At 37.4% G+C, this 27,310-nt stretch overlaps 1 protein-coding gene across 1 annotated transcript in view; it reads right to left on the reverse strand.

Annotated features, from left to right (window-relative positions):
* Window positions 1-27,310, reverse strand: part of ACBD6 (acyl-CoA binding domain containing 6) — a 202,345-nt gene that overhangs the window by 47,297 nt on the left and 127,738 nt on the right.

The following is a 27,310-nucleotide window of genomic DNA, read 5'->3' on the forward strand; positions in this document are numbered from 1 at the left end:
GAAAACGCTATCCACATTCATACAAATAACTATGGAGTTTGAATGCAGATCGAAGCATACTATTTTTACTTTTTGTGTTTTTTGTTTTGTGGATTTCCTCTTATGTTCTCTTTCTTCTTTTACAACATGACTAATGTGGAAATATGTTTAACACAATTACACATGTATAATCTATATCAGATTGCTTGTTGCCTTGGGGAGGGAGGGAGAAAAACTGTAACTCAAAACCTTATAAAAAACTAATGTTGAAAACTATCTTTATCTGTAATTGGAAAAAATAAAATACTATTAAAATTAAATTTCAATTCTAAGTTTTTTGTTAATTTCTCTTTACATTTACTGTCCAGGAGTTCATTTCTTCATATGGCTTTCATCAACCACCAATAGGTAGAGAATTCTCAGATCTATATCTTGATCTCCTAATTTCTTTCCATTTTATGACTTCTCCTTCTTATATCTTTTACATATGTATGCATGTATGTATGCATGTATGTATGTCTGAGCACTACTAAAACTAGATTTAACAACAAATCACCTTCAAGACTACTTTCTCCTTCATTCCTTAAATCCAGTTTGTCATCAGTTCATAGCACCATAATTTCCCCTTCAAATTCCTCAGAGCTACATATTACCATGAATCTCATATTCCTTCTTTTCCATTTCCATCACCACAGATCAAATTCCAGGTCTTACCTTCCTAACATGTACAATGTCCCCAAAACTTTTCAGTCATTCTGTTATTAAATCTACTCACATTCACAAATTAAAAATAATTTTCTTTCAGCATCACACCCTGATGTTATCCCTCCACTTAAAACATATAAGTGTTTTTCAACTGTCTCTCAAATCTGATCAGAATTTGTAATAAAACATTTTGAGGCTCTTTGAAAAATGAGTTTTCTATTTATTATGGCCTCATAAGTGAATATCATGCATAGGAAATACAGAGTGAAAAAACCCCAATTCATTTAAAATTTGAAAATGTTCATTACAACTACTACTGCTACTACTACTCCCGATATTATTACTACTACTACTACTGTTGCTGTCATATAATACCTATTTTATGTATAATTCATAATTCAAAAAATGCTTTAAAAATTTAGGTGTTTCCAACATGCCAGACACTGTGCTAGGAGCTGGAAATAAAAAGAAAAAAATGAAATAGCTACATAACCTCAAGGACTTTATACTCCATGGGAGTGAGAATACAATGTGTATTACATAGTTCAATAAATAAAAGGCAACTTGATAAGAAAAGGAACACTACAAACTAGTAAAATATCATAGAAGATACTTGAGGAGCACTTGAGCTGAACCTCAAAGGAAATAAGAATTTTGAAGGTCAGAGATGAGGAAAAAAGAAATTCCAGGAATGAAGGCTAGTTTCTTTGGGTGGCCTTAAATACCACACTCAAGAGTTGCATTTTATCCTCAAGGCAAAACTTATTTGGACCCATTTAGATACACTTTTCTTTAAGCAACATATTGAAGAGGCAGATGTCAGTTTTTGAAATTTCAATGTTTACCTAGGTTTTTAAATTTTTCAGGTAAAAATTATAATTGAATTTATATTCTAATAAAATGTGAAATGTATAATATGGCCACAATATGTTATCCCCACCCTGAAATGTGTAGTCAGCATTCACTCAGTTATATATTTAAAAACATAATTGAGAGAGGGAAAAGACCAGTTAGTGGCCAAAAATGGTACCTCTACCCCACTACAAAGCAACTAATTGTTAATGACAAGACCAGTTTTCACTAATCTTATTCTGATGCCTCACTGTGACATGGAGCTATGCAAATCACAAACTCTGGAAGGGCCCACAAAGCTGTAAAGGCTCCAGTTATGATAGTAATTAACTGTCTATTTTTCCAATTCTAGGTAAATTTAAAGAGACTCATCATCATCAAATTGACTGCAGGATGATGACTTGTTTTTGACCAGAACAACTCTTAAAGACCATCTCTTAAGTTATAGAGACGTTGTGATCTGCATGCTTTGTATAGATGTGCTTATAGAAAGTCTGGCTTCCTTTAACAGGTGGAGAAGGGCTCTACAGAGCACCTGAGAAACCTAAGCTCTATTTCTGATTTGAAAAGCCTTGCATGTATATTTCTGGAGACCAGATTGGGTTGACCCAACTTCCTACTGTTGGCCTAAAAACATTGAGTGCGCCTTCAGATTTCTAATACTTTATCCCTTCAAATTCTATGAGTTTTCGGCTTTGGGGAAAAGAATTAAAGGGCCTTTTGGTTCTCACTAATAGAGAATAACAAGGAAGAAATCTCTGGATCAAGTGCCCTGATTGGGCAAATATGTAACTATTGGTGTCCATGTCCAATCAATCTTTGAAAAAAATATCCCCCGGGACAGCTAGGTGGTGGAGTGGATGGAGCACTGGCCCTGGAGTCAGGAGGACCTGAGTTCAAATCCGACCTCAGACACTTAGCACTTACTAGCTGTGTGACCCTGGGCGAGTCAATTAACTCCAATTGCCTCACCCCCCCAAAAAAAACCCCGAGATTATCATCTTCAATAAGTATCCATTTCCTCATATATGTATATACGAGGTATTCATATAATGGCACTTAGATACAATGTAGGATATTTAACAAATATCCCAATGATACCCATGAAAGAATATGCATTTCAGTAACTTCAAACATTTAGAAAATTAAAAAAAAAATCAAAAGAACAATCAACCTTAACAGCAAAGAAAAACCCAACTAAGACGGTATAGAAAGGAGAAAGCATGGTACGACAGAAAGGATACTGCCTCTGGAATCAGAGGACCTGCTAAATCCTACCTCTGGTACTTATTACCTATATAACCTTGGGCAAATAACCTCCCTGGTTCTCAGTTTCTTCATTTGCAAAATGAGGAGGCTGAAGATGTATCTGCTGTCCCTTTCAGATCTAGACCCATGATTCTAATGTGTATCACTGTGGCTGGAAAAACATACTAGCTGCTTGTGGAAACCAGGTTTAGGGCTGTGTTTGGACAGTTGTGCCCCTGAACTAGCAGACTGCATGTCTTATAAATACATACAGGAATAATTAAAATCTAAGGGGTTTAGAAGGATTAATCTCTTTTAAATAATCTCTGCCACAAAGCTTGTAAAGTCACTGCTGGCACTAGGCCCATGCTGGACCGGCTGTCGGGTATCAGAACAGCACATGGGAAATAGATGCAGAGTGATTAACTACTGTCTCTTCTCCACTGGTCTCTTCTTTGTCATTTTCTTTGGGTTCTAGTCTCCTGTACTCACTGTGGTACAGAGAAATTTTCTGAAGCCATCACTTGACAATATGGGCTAGACAGAAACAGAAAGATGGAAACGGAGGTGGGGGGGGAGAGACAGAGACACACAGACAGTAACAGAAAGATTCTGAGAGATTCAAAGAGAGAGTCAGATTTAAAGAGTCATGGGTAGGGAGAGAGAGGGAGAGAAAGAGAGGGAAGGAGGGAGGGAGAGAGGGGAGAGAGGGGAGAGAGAGGAGGGGGGGGGGGGAGAGAGAGAGAGAGAGAGAGAGAGAGAGAGAGAGAGAGAGAGAGAGAGAGAGAGAGAGAGAGAGAGAGAGAGAGCAAGAGAGAGAGCTTATTTTGGCAGCAGATTATATAGAATGCAGAGCTCTAGGACTCCAGGGAGAGGGAAGAGGACTCAAGAAAAGTGCTGATCGCTCTGGTCCAGCCGTTTAACCCATACCAATTTCAAAGCCATCTTTAATTATTTTCAAATTGAGTTTTAAGGAATACAGATAGCACTTTTACTCCCAAGAGAACCACGAAGTACCACTGACAGCTTTTTAACACAAAAACAGATTTCTTTCTTGAAAGCCCCAAATTCAACAGCTTAAAAAAAAAAAAGTGCTAAAAGTGCACTGTATAAAATTTTAAATGAGTACTATTCTATCAGCCAGAATATCTTTCCTGTCTGTACTTCAGTGTCTTTTAGTGCTGAGTTAAAAGGAAACCAGTTTGAAATGCACTTAAGTTGAAAAGAGATCATTACAATGAAATTTAGTGCATCTGAAGGTATACCTGAAAGCCATGGAAACAGCAGGTGATCACAGCAAAAATAGCCAAGTATTGGGGCAGCTAGGTGGCGCAGTGGATAAAGCACCGGCCCTGGATTCAGGAGTTCCTGAGTTCAAATCTGGCCTCAGACACATGACACTTACTGGCTGTGTGACCCTGGGCAAGTCACTTAACCCCACTGCCCCATTTAAAAAAAATAAAAAATAGCCAAGTATTTACTTTTCTAAAATTGGAGATAGCTATTATGTGCTTTTTTTCTACAGGTTAGAGAAGGTGATTTTATATATAGGTGGTTGACCATATTGAATGGTTTTACTTAAATGAAGACTGTCTAAACCAGAGCTTCTTAAACTTTTTTGTATTATGGACTCCTCAGAATAATTTTTTAAATGTATAAAATATGTAGGATTTGAAAGGTAACCAATTCATATCGAAATACAGTTCCCCTAACAGACTCAAGGGCGGTCTAAACCATGTATATACTACAGAAAGTTTTGGTGAGAACATTAGTGTTTATAATACTATGTTTTATAAGTGGCTTGAACTTGATGACCTAGTGAACTAGTTGACTTTCAACTCTGGTTCTTGGACCCATGCTATATGATTTAAGACAGATGTTACTTAGCCTCTTTATACTAAAGTTTTCAACTAAAAAGTCACATTTGCAAGGAAAAAAGCTTCAAGCTCTTGGTAAGAAAGGGATGCTGTAACCACAAAGGTATCATACCACAAACAATTATTTCAGTGTTAGAGAATGTCATGACCTCGTCGATCAAATATTCTAGACAATTATTTGAACGTGTCTTTCATAGATATTGTTTTCAAGGAATTGGACTACGAAGCATTGAACATTAAAAACTGCTAAATCTGATCATTTGATTTTTATTTTGATTCAAAAGACGGAATCTTGAAGGGACATCAATATGAACAAAACTTATCATATAGCTAAAATGTGGAAATGCCAGTTAAAAGATTTTTGCTATATCAGGTGAATAAGCTTTTACTGTACTATTATACAATTAGAAAAAGTTGATTTTTTAATAACACACATACAAGGATCCATATTGTTCTTAGCTTTGACCCTGAAGCATCATCTTTAGAAAAATCATTACTTAGATTAGGGCTTCTTAAACTCTTTTCACTTATGATCCCTTTTCACCCAAGAAATGTTTACATGACCCCATATATATAGGTATATAAAATAGGTATACATAAACTTTTACTGTTGCAAATTTTTCGCTACCCCCACATTTAGTTATGCAACCCCATATGGGGTAGTGACCAACAGTTTAAGAAGTTTTGAATTAGATAAAACTATCTTCATGCCCTTCCTTAATGTAGGCCTCAGAAACTGGCAATAAGACCAAATATCAAGTGACTACCTCTTCATTAAGAGCTATAGTCAGGGCAGCTAGATGGCATAGTAGATAAAGCACCAGCCCTGGATTCAGGAGGACCTGAGTTCAAATCCAACCTCAGACACTTACTAGCTGTGTGACCCTGGGCAAGTCACTTAACCCTCACTGCCCTGAAAAAAAAACCAAAACAAAACAAAGAACTATAGTCTAATCTATCAGCACGTGTTAGAGTCAACTGCTCTCTAATGTTAAAGACTTTTAGATTAAATGATATGATCCAAATTCTGGGTCAATGACCCATGAGTGAAGGGCTCTGTGCTACTTTTATCAATCAATGCCTATGCTAACTAGGTCCACTAGCATACATACATACTTATATATACATATATATATATATATATATATATACACACATATACACACATACACATAATTTTATAGAGACAAATGTCAACACCACCGAAATGAATAAAAGGTGATCAGTTTTCTAGAAGATTCTTTAAAATTCAAAGCTATTTAAAATCTTGTCTGTTTAAAACATTTTTTTAATATTTAAAACTATTTGGCAAGATTTCTTTTAATTTCCCTGTGACAAAGCTATCTATCACATGTGTCCTGCTGTACTGTTTGCATCGTGCAATAACATAAGCTGACATTTATTGGAGCTTCAGAGAATGTTGCTCCATCAACAAACATGAAGGGAGAGCAATAACCAAGTAAGCTTCATTGAGCAAATACCTACACATCAGGACACTTTTCAAAGCCATCAGGCAAAGGGGGTCAGTTGTGCTTTTTTTTTTTTTTAACTGCACAAGCTAATGCTTTAAGAGTGTCTTGATGGAATCAAGGAAATTGGATTGTCCCCCCATTTGCTGGGCTAAAACAAGCCTTTTTTTATTTATCCCATTAGAGGAACACAAGAGAAACCTTTTAAATGTCACTAAAAATTTCCCCTGCATTGCAAAACCCAGTCGAAAGGGTTTTAATTCTCCCTGAGAACTCTTAAGTAATGCAGTATGTCAAGGTTTAATAAATTGTGGGGGGGATCGTTTTCATTCCAGGCAACACTATTTTTTATTTCATTGCAGGTGGTTAGGAATACTCAGTCCCCAACATAGGAGGTCAGGGGTTGCCTGGGAGAGCTGTGAATTTACCTTCAATCACAAATAGCCATACCACAAATGCCATCTCAAAAATATTGAGATTTTTAAAAGTACTAAAGGGATTTTTAAAAGTATTTCTAATGAAAGATCTTTCTCTTCCTTATAAGTGATACTTCTGTTGCTGAGATTTTAAAAAACAGTTGATTAAGGAATATGACCTTGGAAGAGGCCTTCACCAGAGCCCCCAAGGAGCCCAGACAGAGGAGGCAGGTGGAATTTTCAATATGCTCACAGAAGGAATATTTGTAAAAGGATGAATCCCTGTATATTTATATTTTTTAAATGTTTAGTCAAGCCAACAAGCATTCATTACTTACTATGTGCCAGGCACTGTGTTAAGCTCAAGAAATACAAAAACAAGCAGAAAGATAGTCCTTGCCCTCATTTCTTGGAGGGAGGGGGTAATAGAAGACCATACATAAAAGTAAGATGAAAAGTGAAGAAGAGGAAAAGCAACTACCCACATGGAGGGACATGGTATACAAAATCTGTCAAGTCAGGAGTACAACCTGCAGAGGAATGAAGACATGGTTGGGCCTGGGTGAATCCCTTAAGATGGAGGTTCCTGGAAGAACTAGCCAATCAGAGGGTGGAGTGAGTTTAGGGAAGTGGTATCAAATTGGTGGCCCATAGGCTGCACGCAAACCCACAACACTCCCGAGTATAGCCTGAACCAGATTAAAATGTAATTGGGAAATATTTTTAAAAATAAAAATACAATAAAATATAGATAGCACTACATTTAAAAACTAAGTCAACATGCATCATTAGGAATCATTATGTATAGTTTAGCAGCCCCGGTTTCTATCTGAGTTTGACACTCCTGGTTTAGGAGAAAATATATGAGAATTGAGTATTTTTAAAAATCAACTTCTGATTTGTGATTACATCTAACTATAACTTAGCAGTGTTTAAAATCTCCTTCACAAAATCCCCATCTGATTTTGAATTGTGTTATGGAGATGAGTATGGATTACCACAGGCTGCTCAATGGATTCTACTGGCTTGCATAGCTGACTCACTCTGCTTTCTGAGGACCAGGCTGTATCATTACAAGGCTAGATAAGTATGGAGAACTTCATTGCCAGAAAGTTGACAAATTGGTAATGAAGTGTTGAGCCACAGTAACTCATGAAAAACATAAAAATACAGTTTCAGTTAGTGTGGCCCCTTTCCATTTTTGTTATGTTAATGATAGAGAAACAGAAAAATGGGGCACAAGAGGCTAAGAATCACATAGTGTTCAGACTATAAACTTTAATTTGGCCATTGGAATTTTGAGATTCTAATGATTAATGAATAGACATATTGTAGGAACTGAATCCTATCAATCTTTACATTTTCAATATAATGAAATCAAAAGAAATAAGGAAGTTGCAACTAAATAGGAAGACAGTTTACAGGTAATTTCTTGGAACATCAAATTAAGTAACTGGTAGAGTTTTTAGCATATGGGATGTCTGTTCATCTTATATTACAGTGCTGATGATATATATTTGCAAAAAAGATCATCATAAAAATTGTAGATTATATATCAAGATCAGTTACAAAAGATGAAGCAGAAAAATTTTATAAAGAATCTAATAAGAGCTTTCAAATTAATTTCATTAGCAGACACTGATACAAGATAACTTTGGAGCAAAGGTAGGAAGAGGTACGTTGGGAAATATGGGCAAGAATAGAGAGGGGAAAGAGTCAAAGATTTATATAGAATACACAGAAATCTCATGCATCTACATGATCAATATTTTCTTTTGAGAAAAGAACTTGTAGGTGTTTTAGATATGGTGAACACAAAATACCACCACAAAAAAATGAAATTTATTATATTTGAATGGATGGAAACAGACTTGTTACCACTATGGGAGTTATTTCTCAATCACCTGTCCATGTATAATCAGAGCACTGACTTATTGGAGCAAAGATCAAAATTAGAATAAGGATTAGAAGATATTAAATGATGATGAGAAAAGAGTAAGACAATTGAAATAATTTAATTCTGAAATTATTCAAATAAGTTACTGATAATGAAGAATGTGTAATAGACAGTACAAAGGATATTGACATTGAATACAAAAATTCAGTATAGGAATTTAATAGATATAAGTCACATGACATAACAAGGAGACCAAAAGAGCCATGAAAAGCAACTTAGTCAACAAATACTTGACTTATCTGGCAACTGAAGGCAATTAAGGTTTAGATATAAACTCATTGGGAGCTCTTCCACTCAGCCTGTACTTGCTTCCCCTTTACCCCCAAGCCTAGGCACCACCTCTTCTCTCTTAGTTTAAGACTTGCTACTTGAAAGATTGCCATGGATGATGATATTGCTGCACTCGGTTGTTGACAACAACTCCAGAATGTGCAAAATGGTGGATTTGGGCCAGAAAGACAGCTACATGGGGGATGAAGCCCAGAACAAGAAAGGTATTCTGACCTTGAAGTATTCCACTGAATATGGTATTGTCACCAACTGGGATGACATGGAAAAGATGTGGCATCATACTTAAAAAAAAATGCCATTCTCTACCCCCCCATTCCCAATTGCATGTAAAAATAATTTTTTTACTTTTTTTTATTCTGAGTTCCAAATTCATTCTCATTCTCTCTCTCTCTCTCTCTCTCTCTCTCTCTCTCTCTCTCTCTCTCTCTCTCTCCCACCCACCCCCATCCTATCTTCCTCCAACAAATGGTAAGTAATCTGATATGTTATACATGTGCAATCATGTAAAACATACTTCCATATTACTCATTTTGTGGAAGAAAACTCAAATAAAAAAAAAGAACAAAGAAAGAAAGTGAAAAATTGTATGGTTCAGTCTGCCTCATAAGGCAGAGATACAAACAGAAGGTAAAACAAAAAGAAGAAAAATGTAAATTATCTGTCAAGATTTTTGTGCAAAAGGACAACCAAACCCAAACTCCTGATATCACCAACTCAGACGTACTTCTAGAGGAGGTAAAAAACGGCTCTGAAAAGAATGAATATGGGACAAGCAGGTGGACTGGACCGTTTCATATGGAGGAGACTCAGGCTGGAAGCAACCTAAATGGTTGTTTTAAGTCATCTGTAGGCAAGAAAGATACCCAAAGTGTAAAAATGTTCACTGTTGTCTCCAGGATCAAATGCAAAAACCTGTTTTGAATATGGCCCTTTATAACCTATCCCCTACCCCACCCACAACTTTCCAGTATTCTTATACATTCCCCGACACATACTCTGTGACCCAATGACAATGGCCTCCTGGCTGTTGTCAGAACAAGACAGTCTGCCTCCTGCTTCCAGACATTTTCATTGGCTGTCCCCCATGCCTGGATTATTCTTCCTCCTCATCTTCACCTCCTGGCTTCTTCTAAATTCCAGCTAAAATCCCATCTTTCCCAAACCCTCTTTATTTTAAAAAATAATAATTAACATTTTTATTTAAAAATTTGAGTTCCAAATTCTATCCCTCCATCCCTACCTCCCCTACACCCTCCCTAAATTATACATGTGCAATTATGTAAAACATTTCCATATTAGTCATTTTGTATAAGAAAACTGTGCTAGGTGGCGCAGTGGATAAAGCAACAGCCCTGGATTCTGGAGGACCTGAGTTCAAATCTGATCCCAGACACTTGACACTTACTAGCTGTGTGACCCTGTGCAAAAAAAAAAAAGAGAGAGAGAAAAAAATTAAAGTGAAAAATAGCATGCTTCAGTCTGTGTCCAATCAGTATCAGTTCTTTCTTTGGAGGTGGATTGTATGCTTCATCATTAGTCTTTTGGGTTTGTCTTGGATCATTGTATTGCTAAGAATAGTTAAGTCATTCACAATTCTTCATCAAACAATACTGCTGTCTCTGTGCACAACGTTCTCCTGAGTTTGCTCACTTCACTATACGTCAGTTCACAGAAGTCTTTTGAGGCCTTTCTGAAATTGTCCTGTTTGTTATTTCTTACAGCACAATAATAATCCATTACAATCATCTACCACAATGTATGTAGCCATTCCCCAATTGACGGGCAATCTTTTGATTTCCAATTCTTAGCCACCACAAAAAGAGCTGCTATAAATATTTTTGTACAAATAGATCTTTTTCTCTTTTTTGTTTTCCAAACCCTCTTGATTCTAATACCTTTCCTCTGTTAATTATTTCCTATGTATCCTTTTTTTTTTTTTGGTGAGGCAATTGGGGTTAAGTGACTTGCCCAGGGTCACACAGCTAGTAATTGTTAAGTGTCTGAGGCCGAATTTGAACTCGGGTCCTCCTGAATCCAGGGCCGGTGCTCTATCCACTGCGACGCCTAACTGCCCCCCTATGTATCCTTTAAATGCCTTTTCTGTAAACAGTCATGTGTTCCTTGAGGGCAGGAACTTAGTACAGTGCTTGGCACATGGAGATTAATAAATGCTTACTGACTAACTAGAAAGAGTAATTATTACCAATAATAGCAATAACACAGTGCTTTAAGGTTTGCAAAGCTCTTTACTTGGCAAGGGTCACACTTGTCTGGCTAAGTACGTATCCAAGGAAGGATCTAAACACCAGTTTCCCTATTCCAAATCCAGCACTTTATCCACTGTGCCACCTACTTGCCATAAAAAAGATCAGATCTTATTAAAGAAGCAACTGAGAAAACATCAACAACTATTCACCTAAATGCTTACTTTCTATCTGCACACACATTAAGGGCATTCTCAGGGAGAGAATTAGTAGGGAACAGGAAGACGAAGTGATTTACATCTTCATCTTTACTATCAAATAACTGACACAAGTATGCTGAGAGTAGGGGCAGCTAGATGGCTCAGTGGATAGAGCGCTGGTCAGAAAGACCTAAGTTCAAATTTGGCTTCAGACACTTTTCTAGCTGTTTGACCTTGGGCAAGTCTATAAGGAATTGCAAATGAGTATCATCCTGTCAGTCGTCAGGTTGGTGTAAATAGGATGTAGCATGTTACAGACTAGAAACTCTTGAAAGGAGGTGATTTCAGCAAAGAAATGGGTAATCAAAAGAGAAGAATGACTAGTCACCTGGCTAGGGCGAGGTACAACAAGTGAAACGCCCAAGTCCTTGACTGGTATCCTCATGATGTCAAGACAAACTGAGGAGAACCCTGGCAATTCACATGAAGTCCCTATGGTGAACAACCACATGAACAAGGCTGGGCAGGCACTGAGAGGTTATGATCTGTTTCACTGGAAGAAACATCCCTCTCAGTCAATTTGCATATTTAAAAGTTAATGTCCAGGGGGCAGCTAGATGGTGCAGTGGGAAAGCACCGGCCCTGGATTCAGGAGTACCTGAGTTCAAATCCAGCCTCAGACACTTGACACTTACTAGCTGTGTGACCCTGGGCAAGTCACTTAACTCTCATTGCCCTGCAAACCCCTCCCCCCCAAAAAAATAAAAATAAAAGTTAATGTCCATCACTAGTGAAACTATATTTTTCTTTCTTTTAAAAACTCATTTATAGGGATGAATAAGTAGAACTTATCTGTAAAATTCTCCTATGTTAGAATTGAGAGTTTGGTTTATGAAAAATCACATCATTTGTTAATATTTGGGAAACGGGCACCTGTCCTAACCTAAGAAATTGTGTTATGTCATCAAGGGTAAAAGAAGACGACTAGGGAAAGTATAGAAACGTGAAAAGTGATCCTGTACTAAGTAACAAAGAAGGCCATCATGGCCAAGGGCCTCTCTTTTTCAGGGCAGGTACTTGTATAGCGATTTAGAAATCTCATCTCCTGGCAGTAAGCCTCTACAATTCTACTTTGTTGTGAAAGAACCCATTGGAGACAGCATAATTCTTATTAGAAAAAATAGCCTACATATATTTCTCTACATAAAAATTAACTTAAAGTGTCAATGATACCCCCAAACCTCATTTTTTCTCCCAAGTGCCAAAGTAAGTCGATTTGTCAGTTAAGCTGAAATGGAAGCAAGGTGTTTGGGTGGGGGCATAAATGTTTCTCAGTGTATGAAGGAGGTGATATGCAGAGGGAGGAGGGGTACAGTGAAAAGAAGATCTGGAGTCAGAGGTACTAGGTCTGATTTCAAATTCAGTCAGTTGACTATGGAGAGAAGTTACTCTACCTCTATAGGCTTCAGGTTACTCAGATATGAAGAGGTTGAACCAGATGACTGCTAAACTCCAAATCTATGATTAAGGATTGAATTTAGTTTTTCCATATCAAAACCTCTCAGGAGGCTGGCTACCATTTCCTAATTCTAGCATTTGGATTCCTTAATTTATTTTCGTTTTGCTTTTTACAAAATATCAACATTCTGCTTGAAAATAGAAGGAAAACAAAAAAAAATCTGTTTAGTGAAGCAAAGGCTGAGTTAAAAGGATCAAAAGGTGGTTAGTTTGGTGCTGGAAGGGGGAGGGGGAAAAGAGAAGGGGATAAAGTAGTGAGTCTAATCAAATCACTTAAAAAAGCTACAGTCTCTCAGAGTTAACCTTGCCAATCAGAGCCAGCAGTTGTAGAAGAGGAGCATGCCTGTGCAAATTAAACTGGGAGTATGTCCTTGAACCCATGGTGCACTTCACTCTCCCCTGAAGTCTAGGCAGGCTTTGTAAATGAGCACCCTCAGAGAGGGCCTTGAATTCCATTAAGAAAGCTTCTTAAGAGGGAGAAAGCCTCAAGTAGCAGCTTCCACAGCATAGCTAGCTCATACCCTTTACTGATATTAGAGGTGAGCTCATGGGATTAAGTCTGCAAGAGCCTAGAAAATTAAAAAGGACGAACCTACTGACAAAGGCCATTACACCAACAAGATGACAATATGTATTCCTAAACCATGCTTGTTTTTAAAGAGACACTGTTTGTTTAAAAACAATACTGCAATATCATTTGGGATAGGATAAGTCTAAGATAGTAATTACCTTTTGTTAAGTTCTATCTTGTATGTTAGATAAAAATCACATTCCCTACTAACTAAAGGAAAAACAACTAATTAGTATTTACAGTTTTCAAAGCACTTATATGTTATCTCATGTGATATTCTAGTACATATGAGAAACCACATATATTTAAAATTATAGAGAGGAGAAAATGGGATGAACTAGCTAACTGCAGGTAGATTTTCCTTTTTGCCTTGGTTGTTATACTTACTTAAATGGTTACATAGGCGAGAGGAGGTCATTGAAATCCAATCATTCCCAATTCTGACCTGCTTTAAGCATTCATTCTTATACACAAAAACCTGAAGGCATCTTGTGTAGGTATGTCATGTCAACTAATATAATACCAGGGACAAATTCCTCACATCAAACAAACAGTAAATTGGAATTTTTAAAAAAATGCATCAAAAAAAAAGACAGGTTCAAAGTCACAACCTAATTTGAGGGAATATACATTTTACCTATACAAAATGTTCACCTTTATTGCAAAGCTGTATTCAACAAACTCAGGATACAATAACTTTAACCTGATAAGAAATGCTACCGGGACAGCTAGGTGGCGCAGTGGATAGAGAACCAGCCCTGGAGTCAGGAGTACCTGAGTTCAAAACCGGCCTCAGTCATTTCACACTTACTAGTTGTGTGACCCTGGGCAAGTCACTTAACCCCAATTGCCTCACCAAAAAAACAAACAAACAAAAAACCCCCCAAAAAAACAAAAAACAAAAAAGAAATGCTACTGAGCAAAGTTACCATTTACTGGGTTTTATTAATATAATGTTCTCTCTGATGCCACAGTATTTAATCTCATTGTCTGGAAAAAGGTGAGCCTGATAAGCAAGCAAGTTATGCTAAAAATCTCTTCACAGAAACATGATATAGAAAGATCATCAAAGAAATACCACTTTTTTTTTCTAACTTAAGACTGACAGACCTCAAAACAACTCTTTAAGAAAAAGGCAGATAAATATTTCCATGACTCTAGAAAGAGTTTAAAGACTTACAAAGTAAAAGACCCTCATGGTACTGAATAATTTAGAAACTACTTGTTTCTATGGGAGGAAAGAACCAAATAAAAAGGAGAAGTAAATCACATGGGTGACTTGGAGAGAGCAAGGAAGAACAGTACTGGGCCTGCAGTCAGGAAGATCTAAATTCAAAATCAGTCTCACACACTAGCTGTGACCCTGGATAAGCACTTAAGACTGTTTGCCTCAATTTCCTCAACTGTAAAATGGGGATGATAATAATTGCACTCAGCTCCTAGTGTTGTTGTGAGGATCAAAATGATGCTGCTAGATCTTGGGGTATGTGAGGGCCAAAATTTGATATATGGAACGTTATTTGGGTGACGCCTTAAGATTGGGGTCCCGGATCTCCAAATCCAAGGAAAAAAAAAAGAACTGTGGAGTATAGATGCTGATTGAACCATACTATTTCTTTTGTTTTGGGTGCTGTTTTTTTTTTCTATTTTGAGGTTTTGCATCACTGCTCTGATTTTTTTCTCTTGTAACAGGATTAATGCAGAAATAGGATTAATGTTATTATGTGTATATATATATATATATATATGTGTGTGTATATATATATATATATCTATATCTATATGTATATGTATATAGATATATAGATACAACCTATATCAGATTACCTGCTGTCCAGGGGAGGGCGGAGGGAGGGGAGGGAGGGAGAAAAATCTGAAATTGTAAAGCTTGTATAAACAAAAGTTGAGAACTATCTTTACATGTAACGGAAAAAATAAAATACCTTATATGTAAAAAAAAAAAAAAAAGATTGGGGTCCCAGAAATATGAGGGACCTTTTAGGTTCACCCTCCCCTCTGAACTGCCCTTTTTTGATATTTCTCCCAGGCCAATAAGAAGAGAGCCTTTAAGCTTTAGATGACAAAAGGATCAGATTTTATTACTTGGGAATTAATTAAACAACAAAGGTAAAGCTAATAAAAATCAAAGATAAGGTAATAGGAAAATAGAAATACAGAGAAATGCTCTTAATTCTAAACTTAACCTATTCGATACCCAGACCGTTTCCAATTAAGCTAGTTCAAAGGAATTTAGGATTTTCTGTAATTAACTCACTGAAACTAAAAGTTTACAGACAGCTAACATGCACCACCACCATAAGGGCCAAGCACGAAAAAGGTCAAGTCCCGGAAGATGCCTAGCATTCCAGAAGCACCCTCCCCTCCTCCCTTCAGGGAGCGTTCAATCTTTCCTTCCCCAAAAGGGGAAGTCCTTCAAAAGCTGCTTAGCATACGTAATAATTTTTACCACAGTTATCCTTACTATAGTTCCACAGTAACTAAATCCCTTTTTTCTAGCTGCTTGCAATATTTTCTCCTTGACCTGGGAGCTCTGGAATTTGGCTATAACATTCCTGGAGGTTTTCCTCTGGGGATCTCTTTCAGGAGGTGATCAGTAAGTAGATTCTTTCACTTTCTATTTTACCTTCTGCTTCTAGAATATCAGGGCAATTTCCCCTGACAATATCTTGGAAGATGCTGTTTAACTCTTATTTTGCTCATGGTTTTCAGGTAGACCAATGATTTTCAAATGATCTCTCCTGGATCTGTTTTCCAGGTCAGCTATTTTTCCAAGAAGATATTTCACATTGCCCTCTATTTTTTTATTCATTTGGATTTGCTTTACTGTGTCTTGGTTTCCCATAAAGTCACTAGCTTTCATTTATTCAATCCTAATTCTTAGGCAATTATTTTCTTCTGAGAGCTTTTGTATCTCCTTTTCCATTTGCCTTTTCAAGCTGTTGACTTTTTTCTCATGACTCTCCTACATGGCTCTCATTTCTCTTTCCATTCTTTCCTCCACCTCTCTAAATCTTCCTTCTATCTATCCTACTTTCTCTTCAAAGTCCCTTTTGAGTGCTTCCATGGCCTGAGACTAATTCATATTTTTCTTGGAAGCTTTAGATGTAGGGGCCCTGAGGTTGCTATCCTTTTCTGAGAGTGCACCTCAATCTTCCTTGTTGCTAAAGAAACTTTAGATAGTTCTTAACTTTCTTTGCTTGCTCATCTTGCTGTCTTTTACTTGACTTTTAACTCCCTCTTACAGTGGGGCTCTACTTCCAAGCTTCAGAGGGTCCCAGGTGTTTCAGTTTGAGGGAGGGAAGGTTTTTCTCTCACCTGGCCTGGCTTGTTCTCTGGTCTGAAGATAACCTTAAGCCAACTGGCTAATTAGCCAGCCAGCAGAACTTTCTGTTCTGTGTTTCTTAGCTCCGAGGAGCCTGTGCCCCTCCCCCACCTGGGCCTCCCGCCGCTCAAGATTTCTTCCTGGTTCCCTTCTTGGGTGGAATAGCTGAATTCCTCCTTGGGTCCTGCAGATACCCCTGTATTTTCCATCCCCCGCCCCCCACCCCACCCCTGCCAGCCATTCAGCCCTCTAACCCAACTGTAAGGTTAGTTCCAGAAGATGCAGGTACTGCAGCTGATTTGACGGCCCGGGGGTAAGTTTCTCTGGTGTAGTGTGCCTGGGGTCTGTGTCTCACAGGGTTGGACTCTTCCTGAAGCCCACCATAGCCCCCTCGAAGATGTCTTTGGCTGAAGAATAATCTCAGCCTGGTGTTTTTGTGGGTTTTGCTGCTCCAGGAGTTGTTTTATTGCTGTTTTGGGGGTCGTGGGGATCAAATGAGATACTGTTTATAAAGCAATTAGTGCAGAGCCTAGAACATAGAAGGCACTATATAACTACTCATTCTCTTTTCCCTTCCTTCCCCCAAATCCCCAGAGGAATTTGGCCTAGTAAAGTAGATAAGAGGTTGAATTTGGGGAGGAGAAATTTGGAAAATAAATCAATCAGTAAATAATCAATAAACATGTATTAAATACTTATCATGTGCCAAGGACTATGCTAAGTGATGGAGAAATAAAAAGAGGCAAAAGACAGTTCCTGCCTCTGAGGAGCTCACAATCTAATGAGACAACATGTAAACAAATATGTATAAACAGGTTATACAGAGGATAAGTAGAAAATAATTAACAGAAGGAAAACACTAGGATTAAGAGGGGTTAGGAAAGGATTCCTATAAAAGATAGAATTTTACTGGGATTGAAAGAAATCCAGGGAAGTCACTAGATGCAGTTGAGGAGAGCCAGTATTCCAAGCACAGAGGACAGACAGAGAAGATTCCTAGAACCAAGAGATAGAGTGCCTTGTATGTGCAACAGCCTGGAGGCCAATGTTGATGGACTGAAGAGTGCATGTTGGGGAGTAAGGTTGTAAGAAGAATGGAAAAGTAGGAGGGAGCTAAGTTATGAAGGATTTTAAATGCTAAACAGAGCATTTTGAATGTGATCCTGAGGCAAAAGGGAGCCACTGGAGGTTACTGAGTAGGGGAGTGACATGGTTGGAACTACACTTTAGAAAAATCACTTTGGTGACTAAATGGAGGCTGGAGTGGGGAGAGGCTTAAAGCAGGCCAACCCACCAGCAGGCTATTACAACAGTACAGCATGAGGTGGTGAGAGCGTGCAGCAGGATGATGGCAGTGCCAAGGGAAAGAAGGAGCTGTATTTGAGAAATGTTGCAAAGGTGAAATTGACAGGTTTATGGGGAGTGAGAGATAGTGAAGGGTCAAGGATGACTCCTAGGTTGTAAGCTTGGTGTTGCCCTCTACAGTAATTAGAAAGAAGTGGAGAGAGTTTGGGGAAAAGATAATGAGTTCTGTTTGAGATGTCTGTAAGGCAATTGGAGATATGAGCTTGGGAATTGGCACAGAATAGGTAGATTTAAGAATCATCAAGCATGTACACAGTATCAACAACACTGTGATAGACTTGGCTCTTCTCAGCAATACAATGGTCCAAGATAGTTCCAAAGGACTCAGGATGGAAAATGCTCTCCAAATCCAGAAGAATAGAACTATGGAATCTAGATGCAGATTGAACCATACTATTTCTATTTTTTTGTTTGTTTTTTTTCTTTTATGAGGTTTTTCCTTTTTGCTCTGATTTTTCTTTTGCAGCATGACTAATGCAGAAATACATTTAATGTGATTGTACATATATAACCAGATCAGATTACTTGCTGTCTTGGGGGGGGGGGAGAGAAAATTTTGAAACTAGAAATCTTATAAAAACAAATGTTAAACTATTTCTACATGGAACTGGAAAATAATAAAATAATTTTATGAAGAAAAAAGAATCATCAATGTAGAGATGGTAATTAAATAAATGATAAATGATAAGATTACCAAGGGAGATAGTATAGAGGGAGGCCAGAAGGCAGCCTACAGTTAGGTGAAGTGATCAGGATGAGGATCCAGCAAAGGAGACTGAAAAGGAGCAGTCAGATAAGCTGGAGTCCCAAAAACCTCGAGGGAAGAGAGTACAAAGAAGGAGAGAGTGATCAACAGTGTCAAAGTCATCAGAGAGGTCAAAAGGAATGAGGATTGAGCAAAGGCCACTGATCTGGCAACTAAGAAAACACTGATAACTTTGCAGAGAGCCAATTTTGGTGAAATGGTAAGAGTGGAAGACAGACTGTAAGGGGTTAAGAAGAACGTGAAGAAAGTGGAGGTGTCTCCTCTAGATGGCCTCTTCAAGAAAAGATATAGAATGATCAATAGCAGAGATGAAAGGATTCAGTGAGGGTTTTACCAGGATGAGGGAGACATGGGCATATTTGTAGGCAATAGGGAATGAATCAGTAGACAAGGAGAGCTAGAAAATGAGAGCTAGAAAAGGGATGATAGAGGGGGCAATCTGTTGGAGGAGATGGGATGGAATGGGACTGATTGTGCAGGTAGAGAGGATGCCCTTGCTAAAGAGTAAGGCCACTTCATCATGGGAGGTGAAGGATGAGATAGTGTCAGAAGGCTTATGAATGTAATGAGATGGGAAAGAGGAGAAAAGAGAGAGAGCTCAAGGCAAATGGCCTCAATTTTTTTCTATAAAATATGAAAGACAAGGTTCTCAGCCTTCAGGGTGGGGGAGCCATGTGAGTTTTCAGGAGTGATGAAAAGATTGGAAGAGCTACTCTGGAGAGTGGGTCAGTGAGTTGATAATGCAAGCTTAGAAGGATTACCTAACAACAGTGAGGGCCCAGTTGAGGTTGTGGACCCAGTCAGAACAGTTGTGTGATTTTTCTCCACATACAGGAATGAAAGTGGCAAATGGGGGAGTGAAGCAAAGCTGAGGAACGGCAGACCATAACTGGCCAAACTATCATTTGGAGGCTGGTGATCCAAGAGAAGAAAACAGTGTAAAATGTAACTGATTCACCAAGGGATTAAGATGGGAAAAAGAGGAGAGTCTAGCTAGTGCAGGAGAGATGGTCTGGGAGAGGATTGAGGAGTCAAGGATTGGAGGTTGTCGTATGGACAAAGAGTTGGGTTTCATAAGGGAAGGCAGAGGAAAAGACAAAAGGAATCATGGCTGGATAAGGGGATTTTGGAATTTTTTTTCTTGAACATGGAGGTGGTACATTTGTAAGTGACAGCAAGACCAAGGGTGTGATTATCTTGACATGTGACTAAGGTGAGGTGGAAGTGGTGGTTATTGAAAATGAGAAATATCTCCAAGCTCAGATACTGGTTCAATTTTTACTTTTAAGTTAAAAGGGGGTAGTCAAGGAGAATTAAGGAATACCTAAAAGGATTATGGAGGACTAAGGTGAATCAAAGATTAGGGAGTAGAACCTAAAGAGGAAACTTCAAAAGGAAATGGAGAAAGTAGTAGGCTAGAAAAGACAAGTGAGAAAAGGTAGGTCAAATAATTAAGGGTAAAGAGCAAACTGACAGACTAGATAGGTGGGAGAGGGAAAATGGTCAGACAGATGAGAGGGGTAGGAAAAGTTGGAGAGGGAGGTAGATGTGGCTTTGGAGTTCTTGAGACTGAGGAAGGGAAGCTGAATGGTGATGTTGAGATTCTTTTTTTTTTTTTTTAAAGTGAGTTAAGGGGCAGCTAGGTGGCGCAGTGGATAGAGCACCGGCCCTGGAGTCAGGAGGACCTGAGTTCAAATCTGGCCTCAGACACTTAACACTTACTAGCTGTGTGACCCTGGGCAAGTCACTTAATCCCCATTGCCTCACTTTATTTTTTGTTTTTTGTTTTTTGTTTTTTGCAGGCAATGGGGATTAAGTGACTTGCCCAGGGTCACAGAGCTAGTAAGTGTTAAGTGTCTGAGGCCAGATTTGAACTCAGGTCCTCCTGACTCCAGGGCCGGTGCTCTATCCACTGCGCCACCTAGCTGCCCCTAAGATTTTTAAGAGGTGACAATTGGTTGTAAAAGTACCAACAAGGTTGAGAGGTAAAAACCACAACCAGTATGGAGAGTGGGGAAAATTGTGTAGTAACTTGCAGTGAGTATGCAATCTTTGTATTTTTGCCTTGGGTAAGGCTATAAGCCTCTACATATGTATCAACAGACATTCTTCTCTAGAATCTATCAGCTTTAGGTAAAGGTGAAGGTTGCCTTCTAATAATATCAACTGATGACCAACTGCTAGATACTGGTCTGGATATGAATAGCATTTTCATTGTAGAATCAGAGCTAAAAGAAATCTGAGAGATTCAATGGTCTCATTTTGCAGATAACTGTAGCATTTGGCTTTCTCTAGCAGTGACTAAGAAGTCATTAAGCTGTTTTCCACTTCCACTGTTAGCAATTTCTTGAAGGTAGGTATCCTGTCTAAAGTATTTTGTGTGTATAAGTAAGCCCTGGGGACTGGGGCCCTGAAACTTTGTAGATACTCTGCAAGTGCTTGCAGTGCTAAGTGGCTGATGGAATAGAATTCAGAAGTAACCTAGGGACATTCCCTTTCTACAAAGAATGGTTCATGTCAGAACACAAACTCAGAGGCAAGATATTCCTGGCTATGAGAGAAAGACAAGTGTCAATGGAAAAAATGTTTGAAAATTACTAACAAAGATGATTTAAGAATATTTATTTTAAAGTGATCTTCAAAAACTTAGTAGTTTTATACTTCACAAATATATAACTGAAGATATAGAGTAATTAAATGTTTTCATATCCTTAATATTTAGTTCTTTTTAATGAAATTTTGATATATGTAGGAATGGTTTTAAAATTTATCACTTTTACCAGTTCATTTTAACTTTTAGTTTCACTCTCCTTTTCCTTTCCACATTTCCTCTGAATAATCCCTTTTCATGAGAACTAAGATTTTAGAAATTGGATAATTTTTACTTTTTTGTTATTGTTGTTGTTGTCACTTTTATATTGAGTACTCACTTCTTTAGGTAAGTATTTGTTAGCAAGGATGAACAACCTGCAGTCCTTTAGCTCACAGTACAGTGTGAATCAAGTTCAAATTACTTTGAGTTCAGAGAACACCCAGTGTCACCTTATTTTTACATCTAACTGAATTATAGGACACTGTCAAAGTGTTATGACCTGGTATAGTAAATTGCTCCTCCTTAATGGTCCCCTGGCTACATTCCCTCTTACTGCTGCTGCAAGCCACAGAACTGTTGACTCTTTATACAAGTGTTACCCTGTGATAGTGTACTTCTTCAATGAAAATGTTTCAAAAATCACAGCTATATAAACTAAGTCACTATTCTTGCTTTCAAAGCCAATTATACCATTAGGATTGATCCATTTGAACTAATTAATAATTTGCCAACAGAGTTTTTGTTAAGGAGGTAACAGAGCAAAGGTGACTGAATTTGGAGTCAGAGGACCTGGGTTTGAGTCTTGGCTCTGTCCTTTACTGCCTAGACAAAGAGGCAAGACACTGTGCCTCTCTTGGTCTCATCTGCCAAATTTCATCTGTAAAATGAAAGGGAAGGGTTTGCACTGAATCCCTGATCATGTGATTCAGAGGCCACAGGGTATAAGAAAGAACACTAGATCAGGAATTGAGAAACCTGGATTTATATGCTCAAAGAGCCACAAAACTTGTGCGAACCAGCCTGGCCCTGCCCTACCCCAAGACATTGTGAGATGACCTTTTCTATAGGTCAGCCTGATGTCTGGAAGTTACCTCAATTCATAGAACCACCTATAAGTCATGTCAATCAGTGGACCAGCCAATTAGCTTGGAGCTGTGTGTGGGGACCGCCATGCTTCCTATTTCACAGGGGCTTCTGGGAGAACCGGCTGGGACTCAGGCTCTTTGGTTCAGGAAGAAGCTTGTGGTGGCAGAAGGAGGAGGAAGGTAGCCAGGTTTCCTAACTTTGTAACTTCATGTGTTTTCTCTTGGATAGCTAGGTGAAGGTGGCTTTCTCTCTCTCTCTTTGCTAACCCTTAATATGCTTTAATAAATGCTTAAAAGCCTAAACTGTTGCTGAATGTATAAGCAAACCGTAGCTACTTCTCTCCGCCCCCCCCCCCCCGCCCCCATGCATACCCTTTGATCCAGCAATACTACTGTTAGGTCTATATCCCAAAGGCATCTAAAAAGGAGGGGAAGGGACCTATTTGTAAAAAATATTTCTAGCAGCTCTTTTTGTGGTGGCTAAGAATTGGAAATCCAAGGAATGCCCATCAGTTGGGGAAATGGCTAAACAAGCTGTGGTATATCATTGTAATGGAATATTTCTGTGCTATAAGATATGACAAGCAGGATGATTTCAGAAAAACCTGGAAAGACTTACATGAACTGTTGCATAGTAAAGTGAACACAATCAGGAGAATGCTGTACACAGGAACAGCAATATCATTCAATGAAAAATTGTGAATGACTAAGCCATTCTCAGCAATACAAAGATCTTAGAAAATTTCAAAGGATTAATGATGAAGCATACTGTCCACCTCCTGAGAAAGAACTGATATTATCTGAATACAGACTTTAGTATGGTATTTTTCACTTTCTTACATTTTTCCCGTTATTTGAGTCTTCTTGTACAAAATGGCTACTCAAAACTTCAAATAAAAATGTTTTTAAAAATTGAAAAAATGAAATCCATGACAAAAAAGAATAAAAAATAAAAATAATTTAAAAAAAAGAAACCTGGTTTCAAATAGATTCTATAGATAGGTTCTATAGATAGAAGAGTTCACAACCAAACAAGGGACAGAGAAGATCACAGAAGATAGAATGAACAATTTCGATCGGCTATATGAAAAAAAAATGCTCCCAATCACTAATCAGAGAAATGAAAATTAAAGTAATTCTAAAGTTTCACCTTATACCCAACTGATTTGAAATAATGAGATAAAAGGAAAAAGAAAAAAAATGGAGAAGCTTCTAGAAAACAGACAATAATAAATTTTTGGTGGATCTATGAATTAGTCTAGTCATTTTGTAAAGCATTTTGGAATTATGTCCAACAAGTCACTAAATTGTCCCTTTGACCTACTAATAACCACCACTACGCCTATGCCCCATATGAACAAAAATATTTACAGCAACTCTTTTTTAATAAGAACTATAAACTAAAGGGATGCCCATCAAGTGAAGAATTACTAAACAAATTATAGCTTATGAATATAATAGATTATTATTGTTCTCTAAGAAATGATCAAGTTTTAGAGGAAACTGGGAAGACCTCTACGAAATGCTAAAGACTGAAGACAAATAAGAAAATAATTTACACAATATCAAATTACAAAGAAAAACAACTTTTTAAAACTTTAGAATTCTGATCAATACAGTAACAAACCATACTGCTCAACTCCTATGAAAGGTAGCAAATTTAAAATGCAGAATGAGAAATATATTTTTGGACTGGGCCAATGTAGGAATTTGTTTTGCTGCATTATACATATTTTTTATGATGGTTTTATTTTCTCTTAATTGAACAATGAGAATGGGGGTGACATAACAAATGAATGTAAAAAATAAATACAACACAAAAAAATTAAATAGGGTATTCCATGAGTGTTCTTTTTGCTTGTCCATTCTCAAAGAGGACCATGACATCGGGAGAAGATGTCATGACGGATTTAAGTGAGAGAAGGCTATGCAAAGTCACCAACTTCATTGTCTCCTTCAGAGGGTTCAGTGGCCACACATCAGGATGACTGGAGATGGCTCAGATGTTTAAGAATAACTAAAGTATGTCTTCAGGAGTTTCTTCAAAACCTTATTCTACTGAAAGCAATGAATGATCAATAAATGCTTGGTCTTCAGAGCAACTGGGAAAGCATGAAGAATTGATGAAAATGTATTTCTGAGGTATATAATTATAATCTTAACATATTTGGAAACTGCTTCATATTTTCAAATAAGGTCCCTTATGTGAACAATATTTCCTTAAGATACGCAGGCATGTATCCACCTCCAGAGAAAAAATGATGGAGTTTGAATGTGGATGAAAGCAAACCTTTTCACTTTTTTTTTTTTTTGGGGGGGGGGGGAAGCAGTCTGTGTTTTCTTTCACAATATAACTAATATGGAAATGTGTTTTGCATGATTGTACATGTATATAACCTGTATCAAATCGTTTACCCATCTCAGGGAGGGAAAAGGAGAAAGAGGAAGGAGAGAATTTGGAACTAAAAAATTTTTTTAAAGAATGTTAAAAATTATTTTTACTTGTAATTGGGAAAAAATAAAATACTCATTTAAAAAAAGATATAGAGTAATTCCATAATTAATTCCAATAAATTTAACACTGGATCTATGTTAAGCAGAAAGAAGCTTTTGATAAAAGGTTTGGTTAATATAATTAAGAATCTATTATGCTGGGGGCAGCTAGGTGGCGCAGTGGATAAAGCACCGGCGCCTGGATTCAGGAGTACCTGAGTTCAAATCCGACCTCAGACACTTGACACTTACTAGCTGTGTGACCCTGGGCAAGTCACTTAACCCCCATTGCCCCGCCAAAAAAAAAAAAAAAGAATCTATTATGAGAGTGGAGAAGAGAATAGCCATTTATAGAACACCTACTATATGCCAGGTACTGTGCTAAAGTACTTAACCCCCCAAGTTTATATTGATGATATCTTCTATTTTTTACATCTCCACAGCATCCCTTGTAACACTTCCCCTTCCCAGAGAGTCATCCCATATAACAAACAGAATTTTTTAGAGGGGGAAAAAATCAGCACAACCGACTGATATATTGAAAAAGTTAAAAAAGAAAACATGCGGTGTGTCACACCTGCAGACTTCCCACATCACTTCATTTGAGTCCTGATGGATCTTTATAATTTCATGACATTCATTTTTTTTTTGGTGTTTTGTTCTTTCCATTTACATTGTTGAAGTTATTGCAGATACTGTTTTCTTGACTTTGCTTACTTTGTGCCAGTATAATATGGATCTTTCCAAATTTCTCTGTAATCATCACACATCATTTCTTTTATCATGGTAATATTCCATTATATTCATATACCACAATTTACTTAATCATTCCTCAGTTGATGGGCATCTACTTTGTTTCTAATTGTTAGCCATTACCAAAAAAAAAAGTGCTGCTATGAATATTATGTAATATATGGGAACTTTCTTATCACTGATTTCTTTGAGGTATAAATCTAGTAATGCAGTCTCAAATGGTATGGGTGTTTTAATTTTATTTGCATAATTTCAAATTGTTTCCTTGAATGGCTGTACCATTTCACAGTTCCACAAGCAATGTAGTATTGTGCCACAATCTTTCCACAACCCCTCCAACACTGATTGTTACCTTTTTTGCTGTTTTTGCCAAATTGCAGGAAGGTGAAACCTCAAGGTTGTTTTGATTTGCATTTCTCTATTAGTGATTCAGGACATTTTTTCACAAGGTTGGGACTTAATTTTTTTAAATGCATAGTCAGTTCATTAATCCCCTCTTTTTCTATTTTGTTAATGTATGTTTGTAAGCATTTCACCCCTGAGAACTTCTTTAGCATCCCAGAAATTCTGGTAGGTTGCTTCATCATTATTTTCTTTTACATTATTATTAATTGCTCCCATGATTTATTCTTTGAGACACTCATTATTTAGGAATTCACTGGAAGCCTGTATTTGGGCCTGTGTCATATGTTTGTGGTCTCTTAATCCGTGACTATTTTTACTGAGTTATGGTTTGTAAAGGATGTATTACTATTTCTGCCTTTTTATATTTGCTTGCCACTCTGTATCCTGGTCAATTTTTGTAAAAGTTCCATTTGGTGCTACAAAGTATGTATATTCTCTGGCTGTCCCATTTGGAAGATGCCATCTTTCAACTCTACCTTCTCTAGAAATTTGTTCTGTTTCATGTTTTCCCTTTCGTTAATCTTTCTGTTAGGTTTATCCCAAACTGACAGAGGCATTTTGAAGTCCCTCATCACTTTTCTGGTACTTTCTATCTCTTCTTGTAACTCAGATGTTTCCTTTATGAATTTGGATTTTAAGGCAATTAGATATAAGTTTATTACTGATATTAGTTTGCTGTACATGGTTCCTTTCAGTATAATTTGGTGTACTTGTTTATCCCTTTTAATTTTTTGAATATTGTTTTTGCTTTGTTAGATACCTTGACTACAACTTCTCCTTTTTTGGTATTTACTTGATACATACATAGTAATCTCTCCCCTCCTTTACAGTTTTATTTTGGATATGTCTTGGTTTTTGAAATGTGTTTCTTGGAAGCAACAGATTGCAGGGTTTTGTTTCCTCATCTTTTTCATATTGTTAGATTGTTTAATCCATTGTTAGTTTCAGTTATGAGAGCTAGGTTTATATTTTCCTCTGTCTTTAATACAGGGTTTTTTTAGGTTAAGATTCTCCCCACCACCTTTCTGCTGCAAACACAGAACTATGTATTTTCAGTTACTTTTTTTTTTTTAAAGATGGCCCAGTTCCCACTGGTTTTCTTCCCTTTATTTATATCTTGGAATTTGCACCCTTGGGTGCAGATGATCTGTGAATTCTTTCAATTGGTATTTCATTTTTTATGTTCAGAAATTCTGGCTAGTTCTTTTCTATGATTTATT

Source organism: Dromiciops gliroides, chromosome 4 (assembly GCF_019393635.1).
Source record: "Dromiciops gliroides isolate mDroGli1 chromosome 4, mDroGli1.pri, whole genome shotgun sequence".
In the NCBI taxonomy this organism is placed as follows: domain Eukaryota; kingdom Metazoa; phylum Chordata; class Mammalia; order Microbiotheria; family Microbiotheriidae; genus Dromiciops; species Dromiciops gliroides.